General features: G+C 32.0%; 1 protein-coding gene across 1 annotated transcript in view; it reads right to left on the bottom strand.

Moving 5' to 3' along the window:
• BRINP3 (BMP/retinoic acid inducible neural specific 3) overlaps positions 1–12,366 on the bottom strand; it is a 394,969-nt gene that overhangs the window by 373,808 nt on the left and 8,795 nt on the right. The window lies entirely within an intron of this gene.

Consider the following 12,366-nt stretch of genomic DNA (forward strand, 5'->3'; position numbering starts at 1 on the left):
ACAGGCAGTTAGTTAATCCTTGGAAGATTCTTTTCTATCAGTTAAGGGGCTGAGGTGGATCATTTTCTAAATTTTAATCCAATATCATAATTTTAAATTAGATGCTAGTAAAAGAAAATAAGATGTAAAACAAATTTTTCAGACGTGTGTATCTTTTATACTTTGTGCTCTTTTTTTATATTAATGGAAAATAAGGCCCTGAGTCATAACAGGCCTTGTCGTGACAATGTCCTCCAGCAGATCATTAAAGCCTACTGAGCAAGAATCAGAAGTTTCAACTAATATTTTTTTTTCTGCTTAAATGTTTTACAAAATTGGACACCTTTAGGGCCGGGCGCAGTGGCTCATACCTATAATCCTAGCACTCTGGGAGGCCGAGGCAGGAGTATTACTTGAGCTCAGGAGTTCAAGACCAGCCTGAGCAAGAGTGAGACCCCTGTCTCTACTAAAAATAGAAAAAATTAGCCAGGTGTGGTGGTGAGCACCTGTAGTTCCAGCTACTCAGGAGGCTGAGGCAGGAGGATCGCTTGAGCCCAGGAATTTGAGGTTGCTGTGAGCTAGGCTGGTGTCAGGGCACTCGCCCCGGGCAACAGAATGAGACTCTGTCTCAAAAAAAAAAAAAAAAATTGGACACAGTCAACCTAAATATTTAATATGTTTAAATATTTCATAAATTTTGTTGCTCATTTTAATACTAAATATATTTGTTTATTTTATAATTATTTTAGATAAATGCTGTAAAAATGAATTAAAGGTATTCATGTAGTTATTTCCATAATCTAGATAAACTTGGAATAAAAATGTGGGTCTAAGAATATCTAAATATATAAAAATAAGTGTGTGTATATTGTCCTATCTATCTAGATAGTGAGATAGAGAGAGAGATAATAGACAAAGAGACAGATGGATGGGCGGATAGATGTGGGGGGGGCAGGCAGGAGTGTGGACTGGTGCATTTGCCCAAGTATTTTTTTCCATTATTCTCTTAGGGACAAACAGCTTCGCTGATTATTTAAACAGAATCATAATTAAATTGTTTCCAGGGCGTTTAGAAGATTTAAATTTGCATCTGTGTTTATTCATGAAATAAATAGTCATACCTGCAAAATTCATATACACAAACTAAGACAATGCAGAGTATTAATAAACTATGAAACTGCATACATTATATTATAACCATCTCAAAATAAAATAACAAGATGTGTAATCCCAGTATGGTATGGTATAAGGAACTTTATACAGAGCTCTTGATGCAAGGTCTATATGCTACACAAAACAATTCTAAAAATATTTTAATTCAATTTTACTTTCCATCCTCATCACTCTTTTCAAATAGTATTATTCATAGCACATAGAACTATAGAGCATAAAGATTCTGACCGAGAAAGTTTTAGTTATGAGAGTTTTTAGTCAGCAAAATCTCTTAAGAAAAAAATCAAAATTCACAGTATTGAGTAAAATATTTCAATGACAGTAGTTACCATATTTCTCTGGTGTTCGGAAAGAGATCTGATAGTTTTAACCGGCTTCTCTAGCTATAACACTATAATTTGTAATTTAATCCTAAACTATTCCTATATGACAGATATAAAGCAATTATTTTGCAACTCTAAAATATCTCAAAACAATGATATAATGAGTGACCTAGATCATCAGATTCACGGTCTTACCCACTACAAAATTAAAAGGACATTACCCACATATTGTATAATTTGCCTCAATCATAAATTGGTCCACTATGAGGATTAAGAAATGCCCTCTATCGTAAACAACAGAGGAAGTCTTACAAGTGAAGACATTTGAAAGTTAATTTATCATAAGAAGCAATAACATAATATAATAGAAAGATTTTGGAGTAGGAGTTAGGGGATTTTGGACCTCCATCAATTATATATATAAATGTAGCACTGTCAAATGATTCAACTCGTAACTTCATAACTTTCAAATCTGCTGAAAAAATAAGCATTTTTTACATATTTTTCTCATATTGGGACTCTACCATTTATCTTCAAATGAACATAGTTTATTATATTTATAAACTTAGAATTATTGTTATATGTATTGGTAAAGTATAATTCCCCTATGACTAATAAATATCGCTCATCTCTGTTAAGCACATATTTTTATTCTACTGAACATATATATTCAGACTAGCAAAATTTCATGGTTGTTGCAAAAAATTATATTTTCTAAATTTCAATAAGAGTTATCTTTATTTCACAAAGAAAGGCAAAATAAATTACTTAAACATACTGCCTGTTTTAAGTACATAGTCCATATCCAATCTGAAAGGAAATAACTTTTAACTCAATGGAACTCAGAGTAATACCATCTAAGTAGAGCTCTCTTACTACCAAACATAAGTGTAAACAAGAATGTTACTGAAAGCATTTAAACAAAACTTATTCCATCCTTCCTAACTAGTAACTTGGAAAACAGCTCTTTGAAAACAAAGTCAAATTTTCTCCAAATCCAACAACTAATAAGTTTATAACATCAAGTGGCAGTGTAGACAGTGGTCAAGAGATCGGACTCTGGAGCCACACTGACTGTGTTAAAATCCCGGCCCCTCTCCCGACTATGTAGATGTTTGATCTCTGGAAAGTTATTGAACTTCTTTTGTGCCTCAGAATCTTCAACTGTTGTAGAAGATCACCTCATCGGTCTGTTACAAAAATTCAATGAGTTAATATTTGTATAGCACCTAGAATAGTGTCTAGCATACGGTAAGGACATGAGTATTTTAAATCATATTTTATACTGGTATGAAATCATGAAATTATATACCATAAAATTAAACCCAACTCTTTGTACTCAAACACATGATTTTGTAATACACGAAGTGTTATAAAAGTAGGATAAAATTGACCTAGATGGCACTTAAGGGCCTGTTCTAAACTCCTATAATTTTCAATAGGTAATTACCCAGAACCACATATTTATTGTCTTCTTTATCAAATGTGTTGAGGATGTCTCATGGTCTTCATAACCCCTCATACTTGAAATAAACTATATTGTGTATATTTAAGGTATAAAACATGATATAGTATGGTTACTATAGTGGAACAAATTAACATATCCATCATCGCACATAGTTACCCATCTTAGCATATGGAAAGATGGAAAGGTTTTCTTAAATTATGTGTAGGGAACTACTTAAAAATATTACTCGGTAACTACTACCTAATAATTCGGTTTTAATTATTTCTGTTTCTTCTACTTCTGATTTGGGTATATGTTTCCACTGCTGTTCAGAAATAAATTTTTCTGAAAGAAAAGTTTGTTAACACATAGGAATATCAACCCTATCCAAATTTAAATTAATTTGGGAGATCTCTTGAAATCATTGTTTATAAGAACCTTTTAAAGAGAGTTATAATAACCAAACTAAGATGCTCCACAAAAATTACACTAAAGTAGTCTTTGAGGACTTCCCTTGAAGAATTATAGAACAGGAAGAAAACTTTTTTTGTTTCTAGTTTCCTTATCTCACCATGTGATATTTCCATCTCTTCAAATCTTTAAACCTAAACACTACTTTTACCTACCTTCTTATTCATTCCACATATCCAATCCATTCAAAAGTTGTATGCATTCTTCCTCCTAAGAATCGAATCTATCACTCTCTCTCCACCCCCACTTCACTTGACTGGCTCATTCTGTACCCCAACACTACCACCATCACCTCTAAACGAGATTGCTGCAATAGCTTCATAACTGGTTTCCCAAACACCCACGTGGCTCTCCTGAATCTGTTCTTTTCGCTACTGTCAGAATTATCTTACTAAAAATTTAAATCTGAATATGTAATTCATTTACCCACAATTATGTCATTGCACACTTTCCCCTCTGGGTAATATTAGAACTCTTTAAAATAATTTATAAAATTATCTTCCCTTGCTTAACTCTTCATCTATATCTTCCCTATGTGTGCATGCCATCACCGTTATCAACCAAATATCAACTACGCTTCAGACTTATTGTATATCTCAAATTCCCCTCATTTTCTCTCTTTCCTCAGGATCTTTGCTTCTGTAATTCTGTCTGAATCATTAGTTTTACTTGGACCTCTTCACCCGCCTACCTTGATCTATCCTTAAAACTTTAGACTAGATTGTCACTCCATCCATAAAGCCTTCTGTGACCCTTCAAGGCTTATCAGTCATACTTTATGCTCCTGTTCCTTCCTGTATGGTAGCACATTTGCACTGTATACATTGGTTTGTATGTTTGGTCTATTTCCCTGAGTATCTCCCTTCCCCCAGTTAGATTAACTTTGGGAGAGAAGTAATTGTTCCTGCCTTAATGACAATGAAACAGTTACCAAAATACCTGAAATAAAATTGCCTAATCAGTATTGGTAGATTGAATGAATAATATTGATAAAATAAGTATACTAAATTAAGATATAATTAATATAATATGGCAGGAAAGATTAGGAAAACTCCTGTATGGAAAGAAAAACAAAGACCTACAGAGAAGTTTACATCTGAGCTAAGCTTCAAGATGACAATTGCTTTGATACTTGAAGCAAAGGAGGAAATGGAGTTTTAAGGTAATGTTTTTTATATCCAAATTGTAAGCATAATAAATAAATGACATGTTCAGATAGTATCAAGGCAAAACATTTTTAATATTAAAACATTTTAAAGACAAGGATATAAGCACATCTTTAACTAATTATTAGCTTTGAGCACAATGATAAGAGACTATTATGATCATGCATAATTGTGGAAAACTAAGAACTTTTTCACTTATGTTCTATTATTCATAGTTTCTAAAGATAGAAACTATGTATGAAAGTCAAACACAGATCCTAGTCAACAAAGAGTCTAACTGAGGAGCACAATGCATGTTACACTGTGTTGTTGCTCTTGAATTTAAAGAATCATAATATAGAAACAGAAATTGAATAGCCTGTTTCTCCCCCTTCAGAAGGTCATATACTAGGCATAACTTTGATCGCAGTCCTCCCAACTCTACAGGGAGAAAAAAAAACAGTGATGATAAAATCACATGTCATTTTCTTCTTCACACCAAAATTAACATTTATTGAGTCCTTTCATATTCTAAGCATTTTACTAATATTTTCTTATTTCACCTCCCAGCAGCAAAATGTGACTTACACTGTTATCCCCATTTGTTTGCTTAGAATACTGAGGTTCAAGGCAAACAAACATGCAGAGGAGCAAGGATTCAAGGGCAGCAGTCTTGCAGCCAAACTGAGTACCAGACTCTCCCTATTACACTGCACTACAATCTACTTAGGACTGACTTCAGATCGAAAGTTATTTATTAGGATTTTTGTTGTCCATTTTGAATAAAATAAAAATTAAAGATAGAAAATATCAGAAATAGAAATAAAAACTGAAATAAAAATTAAAATGGAGTAATATTATCTTAGGCTATTATAAGCAAGTGATCTGAGTAACTACATATTATGAGTTTTCATAGAATATCTGCTTTGTATAATTTAATGTTTTCAGTGAAGGTAATAGTTTAAATCAACTAAATGTGATTTAATTTAATATCTTTTAAAATATGTATCGTAAACTCAAAATTCAGAAAACTGTTGTTTTCCTGATTATATGTGTTATTTATTGGGTTGAAAAGTCTAACTATGGTCAATGAAACTGATTTAAGTTATCTATCTCTTCTTCAGAGAAATTACAAGATTAATCCAATCAGTTTTCATTGCTCAATCTTATTATAAATTGCTTTATAGTGCTACTAAAAAAAAACTATTCAAGATACATATAACTGACTTGAAGTCTCACAATATGAGACATAATACAATTTTAGTGAAATGAAATGACTTGTAATATTTTCCTGAAATGCAATCATACAATTTTAATTAAGGTCAGTTTCCTCATGTTCTCAAACATTGCAGATAGTGACAAGTATGTAAGGGTCATTTCTAACAAGTATTATTTTAAGGGACAATAGTATGAAAACTCAGGACTACAGCTAAAAAAAAAATTACGACACAATTTGGCAGGAAAGATCCCTGGGTATAAGAAAAACAGTTTTAAAAGCATCGCTTTTCTATGATAGCAGTCAATACTCAAGTATTAAATTTGATGAATATATTCAAAAATATATATTAAATGGATAATGAAATTCATTATCTTACATGCGTATACCTATGGATTTGCATTTTTGAATGTTCATAACCTGTGTATAGTCTATAGTCAGATTAATAAAAGAATAAGCATTTCAGTATTTAGTAATTTACAGAAATATTTTAGTAATGATTTGCAGTTTTAGATTTCAAATGACCTAAAATTATTCTTCCTTAAACTACACATTGTTTACTTAAACGTATTGAATTTTAAAACAGCCTAATAAAGTGGAATTTGGTATTTTATTATATAAAAATGTCAACTAATTCATCAAGATATAAAATCTTGCATACTTTACACAATGTGGGCCATTTTCCATATAAAAAGGTAGGATTGTGTGTTTCTCTTTCTATATTCCACCAGGAGTATACAGAAATAATTGCTTTATCTTTGTGCATCTGTTGAAATAAACAGTAATATGTAAAAATAGGAATAAAGTCATTCTGACATTTAGATATCCAAATTATCACTGGATATGTCTAAGAATTATAAGAAAAAAATACACCTTTCAAAAAGTAAATCAAATTTGTAAGAAAAGGAAAAGCAAATTAAAAAGTAGTGATAACCCCTAAGGCAAAACAGTATCATTCAACTCCAAGCATTACAGCAACGTGAATTTATCTAAACTATGAAAATAAATGGACGCACACTTATGTGAATTAGCAATTCCTCTTGAATGTTAAAGAAAAATGTCCTTGAATATTAATAACTACCTTATATTCTTTTGAATAAGGTAGGATGGAAATTATTAAAATAAGGATAGACTGGATAGATTTCCATTCATGAATATTCTAAAATTTGACAATATGCTACCGTTACCCTCTCCAACCCCTTGGTTCATATGACCAGATTACAAGAGAGGTTTGCTGGCTGGTACTACCTGTTAGCAATCCCTATGGCCCTTGCCACTTCACATACTATCTTGCACATAGTAACTTTTTGGAACATCCACTGAATTGAAACTTTTTTTTTTAAATAACATTATAGGTTGTTTTATTATATCTGCTTATTCCAGCAAGGGATTGCCATTATATGAATTTGTGAGTAAAGCATTGTTATCGTACTTTTTCACTTCTCTTTTTCCTCCTTTTTTCCTCAAAAGAACTGAGTTTCCTTCTTTTTAATCACATTGTACAGTTTGAGGCTGACCTTAGAAATGCATTCTTCTAGTCATTTTACTCTTCTAATCCTGTGTTTCAGAGAGTCCTTCTCCTTATTTATTTTAGCTGATCAGGCAATACGGTGCCTCTGAATTACAGCTTTAAGTCTTTCCATCTTAATGAGGGTGAGTATTCCTCTGAGGAGTCTATACCGGGAAGGAAACTAATCTCCTACCTGATCCTGTCAATACAATCTTGTCCTACCAATAAAGAGGATGTTAAATGCTACTACCTTATGGTAGAACTGATTAGAAAAATGAAGAGAAGGTGTTCCTTAATTCTGTCTAGCACATAGGGAAAATTATTCCTAAAAGCCCAAAGTACAAGAGTCACTGGGTTGTCTGATAAATATAAAATATCACGATGTTTCAACATAAATGATCATACAGCATAGTATCTTTGTAAGATTCAGGTTGTATTCAGTTTAATTCATAAGGAAAGTCATCAGACACTAAAGAATACAGTTCAAATGAAAGATGTTTAGAAGGTATATTTGGAATGAAAAATCTAGTTTTAAAGTAAAATTTGAGGAGTGCTTTGTTATAGATTTTTTTCCTTGACCCATCTCTAGTCAGTCAGGCTCCTTTTCATTCTTTTCTCCGATAAGCCTTTACTTTTTGGGCTTCTGTTGTTCATCTCTGCATTGTCCAATTTTAGCAAGAATTCTGCTAAGTCGGTTTTAGCAGACTCTCCATCCTCAATATATGATCCCCCTGGATATCTGATTGGGTTTCTCATCTTCCACCATCCCCCAGGTGATGTCTGACCGCCATGACCTGTCTTCACCAAGGATTCTGTTAGGTCAGTTTAGCCAGGACACCCTTCACCCCTGATGTTTCCTCTTAGTAATTTTCTGTCCACTGATTTCCACCCTACTGCTTGGCTGTAAGTTCTCACTTTTCCTTATTATACTCAAAGCTGAGCCAAATGTCTGTCTTCTGCTTACAAGCTCCCTTTGTAGTAAGCCCCCCTTGAATAAAGTCCATTTCCTTAGTCTTTAACAAGCATCATCAATAATTTTTAACAATTTCAGAAAATGTATTACAATTAATATCTTTCATTACCAAAACAGTGAAACAGAAAACAGGTTAAAATATAGATTAAAAGGATTTACAGAAATGGAGTAGAAATAATGTTTGCAGATACCAAGATTTAATATTGTTACTGTGGCCGGCGATATAATTTTGCCTTTCCTGGTATAGTCTGGTAATAAAAAAGCATTCTAGTTTGTGAAGAGAATAAAATATTTTTTGCTATTAAAAGAAATTTCTCATGTAAATGTCAATTTAAGGAAATTTGAGAAAAATAGTTAATTCAAAAAATGTATTCAACACATACTGTGTGAAAATCTATGCAGGTACAAAGATAACTAACATTTTGCCCTGGCCTTTATGGACAGTGGACTTGGTTTCAATTTTGCAATGCTTTTTTCTAAATAATAATCCTGAATAAAAACTTAAAGTATAACACTTGTTCAGCCAGGGCATTCATACTGTTCTGAATAAAGGCTTACTAATATAATCTAAAAACAACACTCAATAATAGGATAAAGTTAAGAAATTTTGAAGTTTGGTAATCAAATGGACGATAAATGTCTTATTTTATAACAGGACCATACCTTACCCTGCAGTTAACCAGGCCTACAAGGTGAAATGAGATTTTTAATTAGAACTTACTTTATTGAGAAGCATAAATAAGAGTATGTCTTCTAAAGTTACAGACAAAGGCAATAATACGTTTAAGGAACTTTCAAAAAAGTTTCAGTAAAATGTTTTTTTCAAAAAAGTTAAAAAGACGTCCTGATTATTTAAGCCACAGGAAAAAATTTTAAAATTCCAAAATAATAATCTTCAGGTTCTTTTTATTCATTTGTAAAAAAAATGAAAATGTTCAATCTTTATTAACTGAGGAGTGTGTGGTTACAAATATTGTTAGTTGAACCCTAAACTCGTCCTCTTCCTGGTGACAGATGTCATTCAATTCACAGGATAATAATTCCACTGTAGTTCAGGCAACATGAGGCAAGAATCTGTGTCTGTTTTATGCACTGATGTATTTGCATCACCAACAAGAGATCCTGGCATGTAGAAGGAACTCAGTAAATGAAATATAGTAATAAATGGGTGAAATAAGAAAATTAAATTTGTAAATTCTTGTAATGTTAATCTGATTTTTCATCAATTATAATTACAAAAATTAAAAAAAATAAAGCATTTGAAATATTTTCATTTAAAAGAAACTAACATTTTTAGGGAAAAAAAAACACAGTAAGATATCAACTAAATCATCACTCTGAGAATTGTTATTACTATTTACAGGACTATTTTCAGTCCCGGTTCCTCCATTTCGTTTGAATAATTATCCATTAATACCCTACATAGAAAATAATCTTTATTGACTTTTTTCTATACCAAAGTATTAGACAACCCTGTTCTCTCCAAAAGAGTTATATATAAAATATCAAAATTGGACATGTGTGAAAATAAAATGAGTGGCGAAGCATTAAATTTGATTTACTGGATTAATTAAAACAAAATGTGCTCCAAATAGCAAAAACCCATATGCATTTTATGAGCAATGGTTATATCATTTCATGGCTATGTTCTCAAAGTTTGCCCCAATGTTCACAATTCATCAGACATCCAATACATATTTTTTAAAAAGAGTCAAAATTAACAACAAAATGGAGGTGACCTACAGCAAGCAAACCAGACCAGCATCAAGTATTTAAATCTTTATCTGCTGTTCTCCAATACCTCGTGAACCACCATCTAATAAAGCATGTCAGAACTCTGGGTGTTTCTAATTAAACAATTCCTCCTTAGCAATGAACCTTAGCACGACTTACCCAGTTGACAGAGAGGCTAGGATAGCCCATATTTTTACACAGTACTTAGCCTTACAATCCCTGGTATTGGTAGTATATTCTGGCTTGTTTAGCTAAGCTCTTTTTCTCACAATAAGCCTCTGTTTCCATCACTGTTCTCCAATCTACAATTTTGAGAACATTGGATATTTCCAAGGCCCACTCTTGTCAATATACTAATTTAACTTCTAAAATAGTCCAAACTTTCTCCAAACTCAATAGTTTATGAGATACTATTTCAAAAGAAATTCAAGATAAATATTTAAAAAAATCTATATTTTTGAAGATACCCTTTCTATAAAAAGAACCAGCCAAATTTTAAAGGAAATTACTATATAAAACAGGAAGAATAAATGAGATATTACTCTGACATATACAGACTATTGAATACTAGCTATATCCAGCATACCATGTACACATTTGGTGATAATTTGTTAAATCATACTGTCCGAACTTGTCAGAAATTATCTTCTAAATGATAATCACAGGAATCACTATTATTTGGAATCAAAATCTGGTTATTGATAAACTTTAATGAACAGTTAATGATTGTCTGTTTTCAAATGCTGAGCAAATAGTCATCTTCAGCTTAGATTTATGTAAATTTATATCAAAAAGATAGTAAATCATGTCAAATTTTTATCACTTTTGTGATGAAAGAATAATGTGATAATAGATTAAACGTTTGTATACCTTAATTACTCAAGATTATTGAATAGAACAAAATATTTTAATAGTTAATCACAGCAGTTTTTATTAGAGTTGCTGATTCAAGAACTCTAAATCAGAAGTGATTTTATTAAATATCAAATTTTAAAAGCAATAATGACATGAGTGATCTTTCACATTAATTTTGGCCTATATTCACATGATTGTGATTTTTTGCTTTTTGTCTTTTAAATGGGTTGAACAAGAGATATGCTAAATTTCTGTATGCCGTGGCTGGATGAAAGAAAGATACAAATGAAAATCTGCCAAGTTCACTCTAAAAGGAACACAGATTCTCTGAATTATTTTCCCTATAGTTATGTTGCTATTTAAACATAGTTATTCTTACTTTTTTAGCCAAAATATAAAGTTAACTATACATTAATAATGTCAATAATATGTCCTTGATGTAAAAGTTCTCAAACAAAGAGTAATGTATTGTAAAAGTGTGTGCGGTTTGCAGGGGGAGGCTAGGAAGAGAGGGGGCTTGTAAATCTGTAAGTTAGGACTCCACTCATCAGGGAAATGCAAATCAAAACCACAATATCACCTAACTTCAGTGAGAATGGCCTTTATCAAAAAGTCCCAAAACTTCAGGTGCTGGCGTGGATGCAGAGAGAAAGGAACACTGCAAACTATTAATAGCACAAACTCTATGGAGAGTAGTATTGAGATACCTCAAAGAACTAAAAGTAGAACTACCATTTGATCTAGCAATCCCACTACTGGGTATTTAACCAAAGGAAAAAAAGACATTTACAAAAAAACCACTTGCATGTTTATAGAAGCACAATTCACAATCACAAAGATGTGGAAACAACCCAAGTGTCCCTCTATACATGAGTGGATTAATAAAATGTGGTACATGTGTACCATGGAGTATTACTCAGCCATAAAAAAGTGGTGAACTAATACCTTTTGTAACAATGTGGATGAAACTAGAGGCCATCCTTTTAAGGGAAGTATCACAATAATGGAAAAACACCACATGCGCTCAGTACTAAATTGGAACTAATTGATCAACATTCATGTGCACATATGGTAGTAAAATTCAATGGAAATCAAGCAGGTGGAAGGCGGGAGGACGGGATGGGTAAATTCACACCTAAAGGGTACGATGCACACCATCTAGGTGATGGACACATTTATAACTTTGACTCTATATAAAAGCAATTCACAGAACCAAAAGTTTGTACTCCCATAATATTCTGAAATTAAAAAAAATTAAAAAGTGAGAAAGATGCCTAAAACATTTGTTTAATCAAAAAAAGAAGGTGTAAAATTAATTCTGAAAAATACAGTGACTGTCATTTAAGAAATGCCTCAGGAATCCCTTTTGCTTAGCTATATGGTTTAAGTTTCAATTCACAGAGAAGACTGGATTCACTCCTATTAGTTCACGTTAGGAAAAACAATAATGTTGGCTTTGAGTGACTGCAATGATGGGCTGAAATCTTTGATTAGTAGAAACAGGTATATTTTACAAATCTGGAAGTATATATTCCATCAT

This window comes from Lemur catta, chromosome 23, assembly GCF_020740605.2.
Source record: "Lemur catta isolate mLemCat1 chromosome 23, mLemCat1.pri, whole genome shotgun sequence".
Taxonomy (NCBI): domain Eukaryota; kingdom Metazoa; phylum Chordata; class Mammalia; order Primates; family Lemuridae; genus Lemur; species Lemur catta.